This window comes from Hypomesus nipponensis, chromosome 20 (assembly GCF_054491055.1).
Source record: "Hypomesus nipponensis isolate SF chromosome 20, ASM5449105v1, whole genome shotgun sequence".
NCBI classification, from domain to species: Eukaryota; Metazoa; Chordata; class Actinopteri; order Osmeriformes; family Osmeridae; genus Hypomesus; species Hypomesus nipponensis.
In genome coordinates, this window is record NC_140380.1 from 697,501 (window position 1) to 710,000 (window position 12,500).

Here is a 12,500-nt window from a genome sequence, read left to right on the forward strand (position 1 = left end):
CTGGCAACGCCCGATCTCGTCTGATCTCGGAAGCTAAGCAGGGTCGGGCCTGGTTAGTACTTGGATGGGAGACCGCCTGGGAATACCAGGTGCTGTATGCTCTTTTGCTCATTCACTTAGAAACTGAAATCTTGCAATATGCACAAGTAGTCCTTCATGAAAGGGGCTGGAAGCTGTTTTCATTTTGACACGAGAGAGAGAGAGAGAGAGAGAGACCACCTTGCATTGTCAATTGCTAAATCTGTATATGGATAAGTAGCCTATGGTTGTCAACTTATTTCGTACGGCCATACCAGCCTGGCAACGCCCGATCTCGTCTGATCTCGGAAGCTAAGCAGGGTCGGGCCTGGTTAGTACTTGGATGGGAGACCGCCTGGGAATACCAGGTGCTGTATGCTCTTTTGCTCATTCACTTAGAAACTGACATCTTGCAATATGCACAAGTAGTCCTTCATGAAAGGGGCTGGAAACTGTTTTCATTTTGACACGAGAGAGAGAGAGAGAGAGAGAGAGAGACCACCTTGCATTGTCAATTGCTAAATCTGTATATGGATAAGTAGCCTATGGTTGTCAACTTATTTCGTACGGCCATACCAGCCTGGCAACGCCCGATCTCGTCTGATCTCGGAAGCTAAGCAGGGTCAGGCCTGGTTAGTACTTGGATGGGAGACCGCCTGGGAATACCAGGTGCTGTATGCTCATTCACTTAGAAACTGAAATCTTGCAATATGCACAAGTAGTCCTTCATGAAAGGGGCTGGAAGCTGTTTTCATTTTGACACGAGAGATAGAGAGAGAGAGACCACCTTGCATTGTCAATTGCTAAATCTGTAAATGGATAAGTAGCCTATGGTTGTCAACTTATTTCGTACGGCCATACCAGCCTGGCAACGCCCGATCTCGTCTGATCTCGGAAGCTAAGCAGGGTTGGGCCTGGTTAGTACTTGGATGGGAGACCGCCTGGGAATACCAGGTGCTGTATGCTCTTTTGCTCATTCACTTAGAAACTGAAATCTTGCAATATGCACAAGTAGTCCTTCATGAAAGGGGCTGGAAGCTGTTTTCATTTTGACACGAGAGAGAGAGAGAGAGAGAGAGAGAGAGAGAGAGAGACTACCTTGCATTGTCAATTGCTAAATCTGTATATGGATAAGTAGCCTATGGTTGTCAACTTATTTCGTACGGCCATACCAGCCTGGCAACGCCCGATCTCGTCTGATCTCGGAAGCTAAGCAGGGTCGGGCCTGGTTAGTACTTGGATGGGAGACCGCCTGGGAATACCAGGTGCTGTATGCTCTTTTGCTCATTCACTTAGAAACTGAAATCTTGCAATATGCACAAGTAGTCCTTCATGAAAGGGGCTGGAAGCTGTTTTCATTTTGACACGAGAGAGAGAGAGACCACTTTGCATTGTCAATTGCTAAATCTGTATATGGATAAGTAGCCTATGGTTGTCAACTTATTTTGTACGGCTATACCAGCCTGGCAACGCCCGATCTCGTCTGATCTCGGAAGCTAAGCATGGTCGGGCCTGGTTAGTACTTGGATGGGAGACCGCCTGGGAATACCAGGTGCTGTATGCTCTTTTGCTCATTCACTTAGAAACTGAAATCTTGCAATATGCACAAGTAGTCCTTCATGAAAGGGGCTGGAAGCTGTTTTCATTTTGACACGAGAGAGAGAGAGAGAGAGAGAGAGAGAGAGACTACCTTGCATTGTCAATTGCTAAATCTGTATATGGATAAGTAGCCTATGGTTGTCAACTTATTTCGTACGGCCATACCAGCCTGGCAACGCCCGATCTCGTCTGATCTCGGAAGCTAAGCAGGGTCGGGCCTGGTTAGTACTTGGATGGGAGACCGCCTGGGAATACCAGGTGCTGTATGCTCATTCACTTAGAAACTGAAATCTTGCAATATGCACAAGTAGTCCTTCATGAAAGGGGCTGGAAGCTGTTTTCATTTTGACACGAGAGGGAGAGAGAGAGAGAGAGACCACCTTGCATTGTCAATTGCTAAATCTGTATATGGATAAGTAGCCTATGGTTGTCAACTTATTTCGTACGGCCATACCAGCCTGGCAACGCCTGATCTCGTCTGATCTCGGAAGCTAAGCAGGGTTGGGCCTGGTTAGTACTTGGATGGGAGACCGCCTGGGAATACCAGGTGCTGTATGCTCTTTTGCTCATTAATTTAGAAACTGAAATCTTGCAATATGCACAAGTAGTCCTTCATGAAAGGGGCTGGAAGCTGTTTTCATTTTGACACGAGAGAGAGAGAGAGAGAGAGAGAGACCACCTTGCATTGTCAATTGCTAAATCTGTATATGGATAAGTAGCCTATGGTTGTCAACTTATTTCGTACGGCCATACCAGCCTGGCAACACCCGATCTCGTCTGATCTCGGAAGATAAGCAGGGTCGGGCCTTGTTAGTACTTGGATGGGAGACCGCCTGGGAATACCAGGTGCTGTATGCTCTTTTGCTCATTAACTTAGAAACTGACATCTTGCAATATGCACAAGTAGTCCTTCATGAAAGGGGCTGGAAGCTGTTTTCATTTTGACACGAGAGAGAGAGAGAGAGAGACCACCTTGCATTGTCAATTGCTAAATCTGTATATGGATAAGTAGCCTATGGTTGTCAACTTATTTCGTACGGCCATACCAGCCTGGCAACGCCTGATCTCGTCTGATCTCGGAAGCTAAGCAGGGTTGGGCCTGGTTAGTACTTGGATGGGAGACCGCCTGGGAATACCAGGTGCTGTATGCTCTTTTGCTCATTAATTTAGAAACTGAAATCTTGCAATATGCACAAGTAGTCCTTCATGAAAGGGGCTGGAAGCTGTTTTCATTTTGACACGAGAGAGAGAGAGAGAGAGAGAGAGAGAGAGAGAGAGAGACTACCTTGCATTGTCAATTGCTAAATCTGTATATGGATAAGTAGCCTATGGTTGTCAACTTATTTCGTACGGCCATACCAGCCTGGCAACGCCCGATCTCGTCTGATCTCGGAAGCTAAGCAGGGTCGGGCCTGGTTAGTACTTGGATGGGAGACCGCCTGGGAATACCAGGTGCTGTATGCTCTTTTGCTCATTCACTTAGAAACTGAAATCTTGCAATATGCACAAGTAGTCCTTCATGAAAGGGGCTGGAAGCTGTTTTCATTTTGACACGAGAGAGAGAGAGAGAGACCACCTTGCATTGTCAATTGCTAAATCTGTATATGGATAAGTAGCCTATGGTTGTCAACTTATTTCGTACGGCCATACCAGCCTGGCAACGCCCGATCTCGTCTGATCTCGGAAGCTAAGCAGGGTCGGGCCTGGTTAGTACTTGGATGGGAGACCGCCTGGGAATACCAGGTGCTGTATGCTCTTTTGCTCATTCACTTAGAAACTGACATCTTGCAATATGCACAAGTAGTCCTTCATGAAAGGGGCTGGAAGCTGTTTTCATTTTGACACGAGAGAGAGAGAGAGAGAGAGAGAGAGAGACTACCTTGCATTGTCAATTGCTAAATCTGTATATGGATAAGTAGCCTATGGTTGTCAACTTATTTCGTACGGCCATACCAGCCTGGCAACACCCGATCTCGTCTGATCTCGGAAGCTAAGCAGGGTCGGGCCTGGTTAGTACTTGGATGGGAGACCGCCTGGGAATACCAGGTGCTGTATGCTCTTTTGCTCATTCACTTAGAAACTGACATCTTGCAATATGCACAAGTAGTCCTTCATGAAAGGGGCTGGAAGCTGTTTTCATTTTGACACGAGAGAGAGAGAGAGAGACCACCTTGCATTGTCAATTGCTAAATCTGTATATGGATAAGTAGCCTATGGTTGTCAACTTATTTCGTACGGCCATACCAGCCTGGCAACGCCCGATCTCGTCTGATCTCGGAAGCTAAGCAGGGTTGGGCCTGGTTAGTACTTGGATGGGAGACCGCCTGGGAATACCAGGTGCTGTATGCTCTTTTGCTCATTCACTTAGAAACTGACATCTTGCAATATGCACAAGTAGTCCTTCATGAAAGGGGCTGGAAGCTGTTTTCATTTTGACACGAGAGAGAGAGAAAGAGAGAGAGACTACCTTGCATTGTCAATTGCTAAATCTGTATATGGATAAGTAGCCTATGGTTGTCAACTTATTTCGTACGGCCATACCAGCCTGGCAACGCCCGATCACGTCTGATCTCGGAAGCTAAGCAGGGTCGGGCCTGGTTAGTACTTGGATGGGAGACCGCCTGGGAATACCAGGTGCTGTATGCTCTTTTGCTCATTCACTTAGAAACTGACATCTTGCAATATGCACAAGTAGTCCTTCATGAAAGGGGCTGGAAACTGTTTTCATTTTGACACGAGAGAGAGAGAGAGAGAGAGAGAGAGACCACCTTGCATTGTCAATTGCTAAATCTGTATATGGATAAGTAGCCTATGGTTGTCAACTTATTTCGTACGGCCATACCAGCCTGGCAACGCCCGATCACGTCTGATCTCGGAAGCTAAGCAGGGTCGGGCCTGGTTAGTACTTGGATGGGAGACCGCCTGGGAATACCAGGTGCTGTATGCTCTTTTGCTCATTCACTTAGAAACTGACATCTTGCAATATGCACAAGTAGTCCTTCATGAAAGGGGCTGGAAGCTGTTTTCATTTTGACACGAGAGAGAGAGAGAGAGAGAGAGAGAGACTACCTTGCATTGTCAATTGCTAAATCTGTATATGGATAAGTAGCCTATGGTTGTCAACTTATTTCGTACGGCCATACCAGCCTGGCAACGCCCGATCTCGTCTGATCTCGGAAGCTAAGCAGGGTCGGGCCTGGTTAGTACTTGGATGGGAGACCGCCTGGGAATACCAGGTGCTGTATGCTCTTTTGCTCATTCACTTAGAAACTGAAATCTTGCAATATGCACAAGTAGTCCTTCATGAAAGGGGCTGGAAGCTGTTTTCATTTTGACACGAGAGAGAGAGAGAGAGAGAGAGACCACCTTGCATTGTCAATTGCTAAATCTGTATATGGATAAGTAGCCTATGGTTGTCAACTTATTTCGTACGGCCATACCAGCCTGGCAACGCCCGATCTCGTCTGATCTCGGAAGCTAAGCAGGGTCGGGCCTGGTTAGTACTTGGATGGGAGACCGCCTGGGAATACCAGGTGCTGTATGCTCTTTTGCTCATTCACTTAGAAACTGACATCTTGCAATATGCACAAGTAGTCCTTCATGAAAGGGGCTGGAAGCTGTTTTCATTTTGACACGAGAGATAGAGAGAGAGAGACCACCTTGCATTGTCAATTGCTAAATCTGTATATGGATAAGTAGCCTATGGTTGTCAACTTATTTCGTACGGCCATACCAGCCTGGCAACGCCCGATCACGTCTGATCTCGGAAGCTAAGCAGGGTCGGGCCTGGTTAGTACTTGGATGGGAGACCGCCTGGGAATACCAGGTGCTGTATGCTCTTTTGCTCATTCACTTAGAAACTGACATCTTGCAATATGCACAAGTAGTCCTTCATGAAAGGGGCTGGAAGCTGTTTTCATTTTGACACGAGAGAGAGAGAGAGAGAGAGAGACCACCTTGCATTGTCAATTGCTAAATCTGTATATGGATAAGTAGCCTATGGTTGTCAACTTTTTTCGTACGGCCATACCAGCCTGGCAACGCCCGATCACGTCTGATCTCGGAAGCTAAGCAGGGTCGGGCCTGGTTAGTACTTGGATGGGAGACCGCCTGGGAATACCAGGTGCTGTATGCTCTTTTGCTCATTCACTTAGAAACTGACATCTTGCAATATGCACAAGTAGTCCTTCATGAAAGGGGCTGGAAGCTGTTTTCATTTTGACACGAGAGAGAGAGAGAGAGAGAGAGAGAGACTACCTTGCATTGTCAATTGCTAAATCTGTATATGGATAAGTAGCCTATGGTTGTCAACTTATTTTGTACGGCCATACCAGCCTGGCAACGCCCGATCTCGTCTGATCTCGGAAGCTAAGCAGGGTCGGGCCTGGTTAGTACTTGGATGGGAGACCGCCTGGGAATACCAGGTGCTGTATGCTCTTTTGCTCATTCACTTAGAAACTGACATCTTGCAATATGCACAAGTAGTCCTTCATGAAAGGGGCTGGAAGCTGTTTTCATTTTGACAGGAGAGAGAGAGAGAGAGAGAGAGAGAGAGAGAGAGACTACCTTGCATTGTCAATTGCTAAATCTGTATATGGATAAGTAGCCTATGGTTGTCAACTTATTTCGTACGGCCATACCAGCCTGGCAACGCCCGATCTCGTCTGATCTCGGAAGCTAAGCAGGGTCGGGCCTGGTTAGTACTTGGATGGGAGACCGCCTGGGAATACCAGGTGCTGTATGCTCTTTTGCTCATTCACTTAGAAACTGAAATCTTGCAATATGCACAAGTAGTCCTTCATGAAAGGGGCTGGAAGCTGTTTTCATTTTGACACGAGAGAGAGAGAGAGAGAGACCACCTTGCATTGTCAATTGCTAAATCTGTATATGGATAAGTAGCCTATGGTTGTCAACTTATTTCGTACGGCCATACCAGCCTGGCAACGCCCGATCACGTCTGATCTCGGAAGCTAAGCAGGGTCGGGCCTGGTTAGTACTTGGATGGGAGACCGCCTGGGAATACCAGGTGCTGTATGCTCTTTTGCTCATTCACTTAGAAACTGACATCTTGCAATATGCACAAGTAGTCCTTCATGAAAGGGGCTGGAAGCTGTTTTCATTTTGACACGAGAGAGAGAGAGAGAGAGACCACCTTGCATTGTCAATTGCTAAATCTGTATATGGATAAGTAGCCTATGGTTGTCAACTTTTTTCGTACGGCCATACCAGCCTGGCAACGCCCGATCACGTCTGATCTCGGAAGCTAAGCAGGGTCGGGCCTGGTTAGTACTTGGATGGGAGACCGCCTGGGAATACCAGGTGCTGTATGCTCTTTTGCTCATTCACTTAGAAACTGAAATCTTGCAATATGCACAAGTAGTCCTTCATGAAAGGGGCTGGAAGCTGTTTTCATTTTGACACGAGAGAGAGAGAGAGAGAGAGAGAGAGACTACCTTGCATTGTCAATTGCTAAATCTGTATATGGATAAGTAGCCTATGGTTGTCAACTTATTTTGTACGGCCATACCAGCCTGGCAACGCCCGATCTCGTCTGATCTCGGAAGCTAAGCAGGGTCGGGCCTGGTTAGTACTTGGATGGGAGACCGCCTGGGAATACCAGGTGCTGTATGCTCTTTTGCTCATTCACTTAGAAACTGACATCTTGCAATATGCACAAGTAGTCCTTCATGAAAGGGGCTGGAAGCTGTTTTCATTTTGACAGGAGAGAGAGAGAGAGAGAGAGAGAGAGAGAGAGAGACTACCTTGCATTGTCAATTGCTAAATCTGTATATGGATAAGTAGCCTATGGTTGTCAACTTTTTTCGTACGGCCATACCAGCCTGGCAACGCCCGATCACGTCTGATCTCGGAAGCTAAGCAGGGTCGGGCCTGGTTAGTACTTGGATGGGAGACCGCCTGGGAATACCAGGTGCTGTATGCTCTTTTGCTCATTCACTTAGAAACTGACATCTTGCAATATGCACAAGTAGTCCTTCATGAAAGGGGCTGGAAGCTGTTTTCATTTTGACACGAGAGAGAGAGAGAGAGAGAGAGAGAGACTACCTTGCATTGTCAATTGCTAAATCTGTATATGGATAAGTAGCCTATGGTTGTCAACTTATTTTGTACGGCCATACCAGCCTGGCAACGCCCGATCTCGTCTGATCTCGGAAGCTAAGCAGGGTCGGGCCTGGTTAGTACTTGGATGGGAGACCGCCTGGGAATACCAGGTGCTGTATGCTCTTTTGCTCATTCACTTAGAAACTGACATCTTGCAATATGCACAAGTAGTCCTTCATGAAAGGGGCTGGAAGCTGTTTTCATTTTGACACGAGAGAGAGAGAGAGAGAGAGAGAGAGAGAGAGACTACCTTGCATTGTCAATTGCTAAATCTGTATATGGATAAGTAGCCTATGGTTGTCAACTTATTTCGTACGGCCATACCAGCCTGGCAACGCCCGATCTCGTCTGATCTCGGAAGCTAAGCAGGGTCGGGCCTGGTTAGTACTTGGATGGGAGACCGCCTGGGAATACCAGGTGCTGTATGCTCTTTTGCTCATTCACTTAGAAACTGAAATCTTGCAATATGCACAAGTAGTCCTTCATGAAAGGGGCTGGAAGCTGTTTTCATTTTGACACAAGAGAGAGAGAGAGAGAGAGACCACCTTGCATTGTCAATTGCTAAATCTGTATATGGATAAGTAGCCTATGGTTGTCAACTTATTTCGTACGGCCATACCAGCCTGGCAACGCCCGATCTCGTCTGATCTCGGAAGCTAAGCAGGGTCGGGCCTGGTTAGTACTTGGATGGGAGACCGCCTGGGAATACCAGGTGCTGTATGCTCTTTTGCTCATTCACTTAGAAACTGACATCTTGCAATATGCACAAGTAGTCCTTCATGAAAGGGGCTGGAAACTGTTTTCATTTTGACACGAGAGAGAGAGAGAGAGAGAGAGAGAGACCACCTTGCATTGTCAATTGCTAAATCTGTATATGGATAAGTAGCCTATGGTTGTCAACTTATTTCGTACGGCCATACCAGCCTGGCAACGCCCGATCTCGTCTGATCTCGGAAGCTAAGCAGGGTCAGGCCTGGTTAGTACTTGGATGGGAGACCGCCTGGGAATACCAGGTGCTGTATGCTCATTCACTTAGAAACTGAAATCTTGCAATATGCACAAGTAGTCCTTCATGAAAGGGGCTGGAAGCTGTTTTCATTTTGACACGAGAGATAGAGAGAGAGAGACCACCTTGCATTGTCAATTGCTAAATCTGTAAATGGATAAGTAGCCTATGGTTGTCAACTTATTTCGTACGGCCATACCAGCCTGGCAACGCCCGATCTCGTCTGATCTCGGAAGCTAAGCAGGGTTGGGCCTGGTTAGTACTTGGATGGGAGACCGCCTGGGAATACCAGGTGCTGTATGCTCTTTTGCTCATTCACTTAGAAACTGAAATCTTGCAATATGCACAAGTAGTCCTTCATGAAAGGGGCTGGAAGCTGTTTTCATTTTGACACGAGAGAGAGAGAGAGAGAGAGAGAGAGAGAGAGAGAGACTACCTTGCATTGTCAATTGCTAAATCTGTATATGGATAAGTAGCCTATGGTTGTCAACTTATTTCGTACGGCCATACCAGCCTGGCAACGCCCGATCTCGTCTGATCTCGGAAGCTAAGCAGGGTCGGGCCTGGTTAGTACTTGGATGGGAGACCGCCTGGGAATACCAGGTGCTGTATGCTCTTTTGCTCATTCACTTAGAAACTGAAATCTTGCAATATGCACAAGTAGTCCTTCATGAAAGGGGCTGGAAGCTGTTTTCATTTTGACACGAGAGAGAGAGAGAGAGAGAGAGACCACCTTGCATTGTCAATTGCTAAATCTGTATATGGATAAGTAGCCTATGGTTGTCAACTTATTTCGTACGGCCATACCAGCCTGGCAACGCCCGATCTCGTCTGATCTCGGAAGCTAAGCAGGGTCGGGCCTGGTTAGTACTTGGATGGGAGACCGCCTGGGAATACCAGGTGCTGTATGCTCTTTTGCTCATTCACTTAGAAACTGACATCTTGCAATATGCACAAGTAGTCCTTCATGAAAGGGGCTGGAAGCTGTTTTCATTTTGACACGAGAGATAGAGAGAGAGAGACCACCTTGCATTGTCAATTGCTAAATCTGTATATGGATAAGTAGCCTATGGTTGTCAACTTATTTCGTACGGCCATACCAGCCTGGCAACGCCCGATCACGTCTGATCTCGGAAGCTAAGCAGGGTCGGGCCTGGTTAGTACTTGGATGGGAGACCGCCTGGGAATACCAGGTGCTGTATGCTCTTTTGCTCATTCACTTAGAAACTGACATCTTGCAATATGCACAAGTAGTCCTTCATGAAAGGGGCTGGAAGCTGTTTTCATTTTGACACGAGAGAGAGAGAGAGAGAGAGAGACCACCTTGCATTGTCAATTGCTAAATCTGTATATGGATAAGTAGCCTATGGTTGTCAACTTTTTTCGTACGGCCATACCAGCCTGGCAACGCCCGATCACATCTGATCTCGGAAGCTAAGCAGGGTCGGGCCTGGTTAGTACTTGGATGGGAGACCGCCTGGGAATACCAGGTGCTGTATGCTCTTTTGCTCATTCACTTAGAAACTGACATCTTGCAATATGCACAAGTAGTCCTTCATGAAAGGGGCTGGAAGCTGTTTTCATTTTGACACGAGAGAGAGAGAGAGAGAGAGAGAGAGACTACCTTGCATTGTCAATTGCTAAATCTGTATATGGATAAGTAGCCTATGGTTGTCAACTTATTTTGTACGGCCATACCAGCCTGGCAACGCCCGATCTCGTCTGATCTCGGAAGCTAAGCAGGGTCGGGCCTGGTTAGTACTTGGATGGGAGACCGCCTGGGAATACCAGGTGCTGTATGCTCTTTTGCTCATTCACTTAGAAACTGACATCTTGCAATATGCACAAGTAGTCCTTCATGAAAGGGGCTGGAAGCTGTTTTCATTTTGACAGGAGAGAGAGAGAGAGAGAGAGAGAGAGAGAGAGAGACTACCTTGCATTGTCAATTGCTAAATCTGTATATGGATAAGTAGCCTATGGTTGTCAACTTATTTCGTACGGCCATACCAGCCTGGCAACGCCCGATCTCGTCTGATCTCGGAAGCTAAGCAGGGTCGGGCCTGGTTAGTACTTGGATGGGAGACCGCCTGGGAATACCAGGTGCTGTATGCTCTTTTGCTCATTCACTTAGAAACTGAAATCTTGCAATATGCACAAGTAGTCCTTCATGAAAGGGGCTGGAAGCTGTTTTCATTTTGACACGAGAGAGAGAGAGAGAGAGACCACCTTGCATTGTCAATTGCTAAATCTGTATATGGATAAGTAGCCTATGGTTGTCAACTTATTTCGTACGGCCATACCAGCCTGGCAACGCCCGATCACGTCTGATCTCGGAAGCTAAGCAGGGTCGGGCCTGGTTAGTACTTGGATGGGAGACCGCCTGGGAATACCAGGTGCTGTATGCTCTTTTGCTCATTCACTTAGAAACTGACATCTTGCAATATGCACAAGTAGTCCTTCATGAAAGGGGCTGGAAGCTGTTTTCATTTTGACACGAGAGAGAGAGAGAGAGAGAGAGAGAGACCACCTTGCATTGTCAATTGCTAAATCTGTATATGGATAAGTAGCCTATGGTTGTCAACTTTTTTCGTACGGCCATACCAGCCTGGCAACGCCCGATCACGTCTGATCTCGGAAGCTAAGCAGGGTCGGGCCTGGTTAGTACTTGGATGGGAGACCGCCTGGGAATACCAGGTGCTGTATGCTCTTTTGCTCATTCACTTAGAAACTGACATCTTGCAATATGCACAAGTAGTCCTTCATGAAAGGGGCTGGAAGCTGTTTTCATTTTGACACGAGAGAGAGAGAGAGAGAGAGAGAGAGACTACCTTGCATTGTCAATTGCTAAATCTGTATATGGATAAGTAGCCTATGGTTGTCAACTTATTTTGTACGGCCATACCAGCCTGGCAACGCCCGATCTCGTCTGATCTCGGAAGCTAAGCAGGGTCGGGCCTGGTTAGTACTTGGATGGGAGACCGCCTGGGAATACCAGGTGCTGTATGCTCTTTTGCTCATTCACTTAGAAACTGACATCTTGCAATATGCACAAGTAGTCCTTCATGAAAGGGGCTGGAAGCTGTTTTCATTTTGACAGGAGAGAGAGAGAGAGAGAGAGAGAGAGAGAGACTACCTTGCATTGTCAATTGCTAAATCTGTATATGGATAAGTAGCCTATGGTTGTCAACTTTTTTCGTACGGCCATACCAGCCTGGCAACGCCCGATCACGTCTGATCTCGGAAGCTAAGCAGGGTCGGGCCTGGTTAGTACTTGGATGGGAGACCGCCTGGGAATACCAGGTGCTGTATGCTCTTTTGCTCATTCACTTAGAAACTGACATCTTGCAATATGCACAAGTAGTCCTTCATGAAAGGGGCTGGAAGCTGTTTTCATTTTGACACGAGAGAGAGAGAGAGAGAGAGAGAGAGACTACCTTGCATTGTCAATTGCTAAATCTGTATATGGATAAGTAGCCTATGGTTGTCAACTTATTTTGTACGGCCATACCAGCCTGGCAACGCCCGATCTCGTCTGATCTCGGAAGCTAAGCAGGGTCGGGCCTGGTTAGTACTTGGATGGGAGACCGCCTGGGAATACCAGGTGCTGTATGCTCTTTTGCTCATTCACTTAGAAACTGACATCTTGCAATATGCACAAGTAGTCCTTCATGAAAGGGGCTGGAAGCTGTTTTCATTTTGACACGAGAGAGAGAGAGAGAGAGAGAGAGAGAGAGAGACTACCTTGCATTGTCAATTG

General features: G+C 47.0%; 40 non-coding genes and 2 pseudogenes across 40 annotated transcripts; all 42 read left to right on the forward strand.

Annotated features, from left to right (window-relative positions):
- LOC146240409 (5S ribosomal RNA) overlaps window positions 1-101 on the forward strand; it is a 119-nt pseudogene extending 18 nt beyond the window's left edge.
- Window positions 102-279: 178 nt separating this feature from the next.
- LOC146240410 (5S ribosomal RNA) lies at window positions 280-398 on the forward strand. The gene has a single exon (XR_014736170.1). It is a non-coding gene; the product is annotated as a 5S ribosomal RNA (ribosomal RNA).
- Window positions 399-580: 182 nt separating this feature from the next.
- LOC146240411 (5S ribosomal RNA) lies at window positions 581-699 on the forward strand. The gene has a single exon (XR_014734917.1). It is a non-coding gene; the product is annotated as a 5S ribosomal RNA (ribosomal RNA).
- A 166-nt stretch (window positions 700-865) lies between these two features.
- LOC146240412 (5S ribosomal RNA) lies at window positions 866-984 on the forward strand. The gene has a single exon (XR_014736758.1). It is a non-coding gene; the product is annotated as a 5S ribosomal RNA (ribosomal RNA).
- Window positions 985-1,176: 192 nt separating this feature from the next.
- On the forward strand, window positions 1,177-1,295 carry LOC146240413 (5S ribosomal RNA). Its single transcript, XR_014736172.1, has one exon. It is a non-coding gene; the product is annotated as a 5S ribosomal RNA (ribosomal RNA).
- Window positions 1,296-1,463: 168 nt separating this feature from the next.
- On the forward strand, window positions 1,464-1,582 carry LOC146240414 (5S ribosomal RNA; annotated as a pseudogene).
- Window positions 1,583-1,768: 186 nt separating this feature from the next.
- Window positions 1,769-1,887, forward strand: LOC146240415 (5S ribosomal RNA). Its single transcript, XR_014736173.1, has one exon. It is a non-coding gene; the product is annotated as a 5S ribosomal RNA (ribosomal RNA).
- Window positions 1,888-2,057: 170 nt separating this feature from the next.
- Window positions 2,058-2,176, forward strand: LOC146240416 (5S ribosomal RNA). Its single transcript, XR_014739811.1, has one exon. It is a non-coding gene; the product is annotated as a 5S ribosomal RNA (ribosomal RNA).
- A 180-nt stretch (window positions 2,177-2,356) lies between these two features.
- On the forward strand, window positions 2,357-2,475 carry LOC146240417 (5S ribosomal RNA). The gene has a single exon (XR_014740443.1). It is a non-coding gene; the product is annotated as a 5S ribosomal RNA (ribosomal RNA).
- Window positions 2,476-2,649: 174 nt separating this feature from the next.
- On the forward strand, window positions 2,650-2,768 carry LOC146240418 (5S ribosomal RNA). The gene has a single exon (XR_014739812.1). It is a non-coding gene; the product is annotated as a 5S ribosomal RNA (ribosomal RNA).
- A 194-nt stretch (window positions 2,769-2,962) lies between these two features.
- On the forward strand, window positions 2,963-3,081 carry LOC146240419 (5S ribosomal RNA). Its single transcript, XR_014736174.1, has one exon. It is a non-coding gene; the product is annotated as a 5S ribosomal RNA (ribosomal RNA).
- Window positions 3,082-3,253: 172 nt separating this feature from the next.
- LOC146240420 (5S ribosomal RNA) lies at window positions 3,254-3,372 on the forward strand. The gene has a single exon (XR_014736175.1). It is a non-coding gene; the product is annotated as a 5S ribosomal RNA (ribosomal RNA).
- A 184-nt stretch (window positions 3,373-3,556) lies between these two features.
- LOC146240421 (5S ribosomal RNA) lies at window positions 3,557-3,675 on the forward strand. The gene has a single exon (XR_014735316.1). It is a non-coding gene; the product is annotated as a 5S ribosomal RNA (ribosomal RNA).
- Window positions 3,676-3,847: 172 nt separating this feature from the next.
- LOC146240422 (5S ribosomal RNA) lies at window positions 3,848-3,966 on the forward strand. The gene has a single exon (XR_014736770.1). It is a non-coding gene; the product is annotated as a 5S ribosomal RNA (ribosomal RNA).
- Window positions 3,967-4,144: 178 nt separating this feature from the next.
- On the forward strand, window positions 4,145-4,263 carry LOC146240423 (5S ribosomal RNA). The gene has a single exon (XR_014739010.1). It is a non-coding gene; the product is annotated as a 5S ribosomal RNA (ribosomal RNA).
- A 182-nt stretch (window positions 4,264-4,445) lies between these two features.
- On the forward strand, window positions 4,446-4,564 carry LOC146240424 (5S ribosomal RNA). The gene has a single exon (XR_014739012.1). It is a non-coding gene; the product is annotated as a 5S ribosomal RNA (ribosomal RNA).
- Window positions 4,565-4,746: 182 nt separating this feature from the next.
- Window positions 4,747-4,865, forward strand: LOC146240425 (5S ribosomal RNA). The gene has a single exon (XR_014736176.1). It is a non-coding gene; the product is annotated as a 5S ribosomal RNA (ribosomal RNA).
- A 178-nt stretch (window positions 4,866-5,043) lies between these two features.
- Window positions 5,044-5,162, forward strand: LOC146240426 (5S ribosomal RNA). The gene has a single exon (XR_014736177.1). It is a non-coding gene; the product is annotated as a 5S ribosomal RNA (ribosomal RNA).
- Window positions 5,163-5,336: 174 nt separating this feature from the next.
- Window positions 5,337-5,455, forward strand: LOC146240427 (5S ribosomal RNA). The gene has a single exon (XR_014739013.1). It is a non-coding gene; the product is annotated as a 5S ribosomal RNA (ribosomal RNA).
- A 178-nt stretch (window positions 5,456-5,633) lies between these two features.
- Window positions 5,634-5,752, forward strand: LOC146240428 (5S ribosomal RNA). Its single transcript, XR_014739015.1, has one exon. It is a non-coding gene; the product is annotated as a 5S ribosomal RNA (ribosomal RNA).
- A 182-nt stretch (window positions 5,753-5,934) lies between these two features.
- On the forward strand, window positions 5,935-6,053 carry LOC146240429 (5S ribosomal RNA). Its single transcript, XR_014739630.1, has one exon. It is a non-coding gene; the product is annotated as a 5S ribosomal RNA (ribosomal RNA).
- A 190-nt stretch (window positions 6,054-6,243) lies between these two features.
- LOC146240430 (5S ribosomal RNA) lies at window positions 6,244-6,362 on the forward strand. Its single transcript, XR_014736178.1, has one exon. It is a non-coding gene; the product is annotated as a 5S ribosomal RNA (ribosomal RNA).
- Window positions 6,363-6,536: 174 nt separating this feature from the next.
- On the forward strand, window positions 6,537-6,655 carry LOC146240431 (5S ribosomal RNA). The gene has a single exon (XR_014739016.1). It is a non-coding gene; the product is annotated as a 5S ribosomal RNA (ribosomal RNA).
- Window positions 6,656-6,829: 174 nt separating this feature from the next.
- On the forward strand, window positions 6,830-6,948 carry LOC146240432 (5S ribosomal RNA). The gene has a single exon (XR_014739017.1). It is a non-coding gene; the product is annotated as a 5S ribosomal RNA (ribosomal RNA).
- A 182-nt stretch (window positions 6,949-7,130) lies between these two features.
- On the forward strand, window positions 7,131-7,249 carry LOC146240433 (5S ribosomal RNA). Its single transcript, XR_014739632.1, has one exon. It is a non-coding gene; the product is annotated as a 5S ribosomal RNA (ribosomal RNA).
- A 190-nt stretch (window positions 7,250-7,439) lies between these two features.
- On the forward strand, window positions 7,440-7,558 carry LOC146240434 (5S ribosomal RNA). Its single transcript, XR_014739018.1, has one exon. It is a non-coding gene; the product is annotated as a 5S ribosomal RNA (ribosomal RNA).
- Window positions 7,559-7,740: 182 nt separating this feature from the next.
- LOC146240435 (5S ribosomal RNA) lies at window positions 7,741-7,859 on the forward strand. Its single transcript, XR_014739633.1, has one exon. It is a non-coding gene; the product is annotated as a 5S ribosomal RNA (ribosomal RNA).
- A 188-nt stretch (window positions 7,860-8,047) lies between these two features.
- Window positions 8,048-8,166, forward strand: LOC146240436 (5S ribosomal RNA). The gene has a single exon (XR_014736179.1). It is a non-coding gene; the product is annotated as a 5S ribosomal RNA (ribosomal RNA).
- A 176-nt stretch (window positions 8,167-8,342) lies between these two features.
- LOC146240437 (5S ribosomal RNA) lies at window positions 8,343-8,461 on the forward strand. Its single transcript, XR_014736180.1, has one exon. It is a non-coding gene; the product is annotated as a 5S ribosomal RNA (ribosomal RNA).
- Window positions 8,462-8,643: 182 nt separating this feature from the next.
- LOC146240438 (5S ribosomal RNA) lies at window positions 8,644-8,762 on the forward strand. Its single transcript, XR_014734918.1, has one exon. It is a non-coding gene; the product is annotated as a 5S ribosomal RNA (ribosomal RNA).
- Window positions 8,763-8,928: 166 nt separating this feature from the next.
- Window positions 8,929-9,047, forward strand: LOC146240439 (5S ribosomal RNA). Its single transcript, XR_014736782.1, has one exon. It is a non-coding gene; the product is annotated as a 5S ribosomal RNA (ribosomal RNA).
- A 192-nt stretch (window positions 9,048-9,239) lies between these two features.
- LOC146240440 (5S ribosomal RNA) lies at window positions 9,240-9,358 on the forward strand. The gene has a single exon (XR_014736183.1). It is a non-coding gene; the product is annotated as a 5S ribosomal RNA (ribosomal RNA).
- A 178-nt stretch (window positions 9,359-9,536) lies between these two features.
- Window positions 9,537-9,655, forward strand: LOC146240441 (5S ribosomal RNA). The gene has a single exon (XR_014736184.1). It is a non-coding gene; the product is annotated as a 5S ribosomal RNA (ribosomal RNA).
- A 174-nt stretch (window positions 9,656-9,829) lies between these two features.
- Window positions 9,830-9,948, forward strand: LOC146240442 (5S ribosomal RNA). The gene has a single exon (XR_014739019.1). It is a non-coding gene; the product is annotated as a 5S ribosomal RNA (ribosomal RNA).
- A 178-nt stretch (window positions 9,949-10,126) lies between these two features.
- LOC146240443 (5S ribosomal RNA) lies at window positions 10,127-10,245 on the forward strand. The gene has a single exon (XR_014738650.1). It is a non-coding gene; the product is annotated as a 5S ribosomal RNA (ribosomal RNA).
- A 182-nt stretch (window positions 10,246-10,427) lies between these two features.
- On the forward strand, window positions 10,428-10,546 carry LOC146240444 (5S ribosomal RNA). The gene has a single exon (XR_014739634.1). It is a non-coding gene; the product is annotated as a 5S ribosomal RNA (ribosomal RNA).
- A 190-nt stretch (window positions 10,547-10,736) lies between these two features.
- On the forward strand, window positions 10,737-10,855 carry LOC146240445 (5S ribosomal RNA). The gene has a single exon (XR_014736185.1). It is a non-coding gene; the product is annotated as a 5S ribosomal RNA (ribosomal RNA).
- A 174-nt stretch (window positions 10,856-11,029) lies between these two features.
- Window positions 11,030-11,148, forward strand: LOC146240446 (5S ribosomal RNA). Its single transcript, XR_014739021.1, has one exon. It is a non-coding gene; the product is annotated as a 5S ribosomal RNA (ribosomal RNA).
- Window positions 11,149-11,330: 182 nt separating this feature from the next.
- Window positions 11,331-11,449, forward strand: LOC146240447 (5S ribosomal RNA). Its single transcript, XR_014739023.1, has one exon. It is a non-coding gene; the product is annotated as a 5S ribosomal RNA (ribosomal RNA).
- A 182-nt stretch (window positions 11,450-11,631) lies between these two features.
- Window positions 11,632-11,750, forward strand: LOC146240448 (5S ribosomal RNA). Its single transcript, XR_014739635.1, has one exon. It is a non-coding gene; the product is annotated as a 5S ribosomal RNA (ribosomal RNA).
- Window positions 11,751-11,936: 186 nt separating this feature from the next.
- On the forward strand, window positions 11,937-12,055 carry LOC146240449 (5S ribosomal RNA). The gene has a single exon (XR_014739024.1). It is a non-coding gene; the product is annotated as a 5S ribosomal RNA (ribosomal RNA).
- Window positions 12,056-12,237: 182 nt separating this feature from the next.
- LOC146240450 (5S ribosomal RNA) lies at window positions 12,238-12,356 on the forward strand. The gene has a single exon (XR_014739636.1). It is a non-coding gene; the product is annotated as a 5S ribosomal RNA (ribosomal RNA).
- The last annotated feature ends 144 nt before the right edge of the window (window positions 12,357-12,500 follow it).